This window comes from Lactuca serriola, chromosome 8 (assembly GCF_051521515.1).
Source record: "Lactuca serriola cultivar US96UC23 chromosome 8, Lser_US96UC23_V15, whole genome shotgun sequence".
NCBI lineage: Eukaryota > Viridiplantae > Streptophyta > Magnoliopsida > Asterales > Asteraceae > Lactuca > Lactuca serriola.
The window spans coordinates 171,032,159-171,033,021 of NC_136415.1; the positions used below are offsets into that span (position 1 = coordinate 171,032,159).

General features: G+C 37.7%; 1 pseudogene; it reads left to right on the plus strand.

Annotated features, from left to right (window-relative positions):
* The first annotated feature begins 233 nt into the window (after nucleotides 1–233).
* On the plus strand, nucleotides 234–544 carry LOC145069674 (small ribosomal subunit protein eS27y pseudogene; annotated as a pseudogene).
* Nucleotides 545–863: the final 319 nt, after the last annotated feature.

Genomic DNA, 863 nt, shown 5'->3' on the forward strand with positions numbered 1-863 from the left:
TAGACAATGATTACAAGAATGTTGGATGAAGCTGCTCAACACCTGTACATATCCCATTGCTGCCACCTCCTCATGTCACCGACTTTCCTTATTGGCTACGTATTTTGTCTAGTTGAATTGAAGGCTAAAGGTCTTGATTTATTTATTCATCTCGTTCTTCAATTTAACACTTCATGCTTGGATTTTAATTGACTCTCTTTTTTTTCTTTTAGGTTTTTGTTGCGCGGCTCTATTCTTTGATATCCAAGACTTCTTGATTCACATACATCTCGAAACAAGATGGTTTTGCCAAACGATGCTGATCTGCTTAATCCACCAACTGAGTTGGCGAAGAGGAAGCATAAGCTCAAACGACTTGTTCAATCTCCGAACTCTTTCTTCATGGATTTCAAGTTCCAGGGTTGTTTCAACATAACAACCATATTCAGCCACTCTCAAACGGTGGTGGTGTGTGGAAACTGTCAGACGGTGTTGTGCCAGCCGATTGGTGGTCGTGCAAGACTTACAGAAGGATGTTCTTTTAGAAGGAAGGGAGACTGATCCTATTGCTTACTTTTATGGCTGGTTAATCAGAAGTTGCTTCGGTGCTATTACTTAAAACATTACAAGTTGAGTCTTTTATTCTGTTTTTTCTTGTTGGACCCCAGCTATCATCGTTTAAAATTAGGGATTGTGTTTGAATCATTTCATCAGACCGTCTTCTCACTATTAAGCTTCTATTACGTACAGATTTTTAAAAGTTTCTCTGAATTTTTTGTTGATGACTGGTGGTATCGGATCCAAGAATGGATTTTTAAACTTCCATGTTCATATGTATGTTTTCATAAAGCATATTCTGCTATATTTATCAGTTGGTTTCTTTT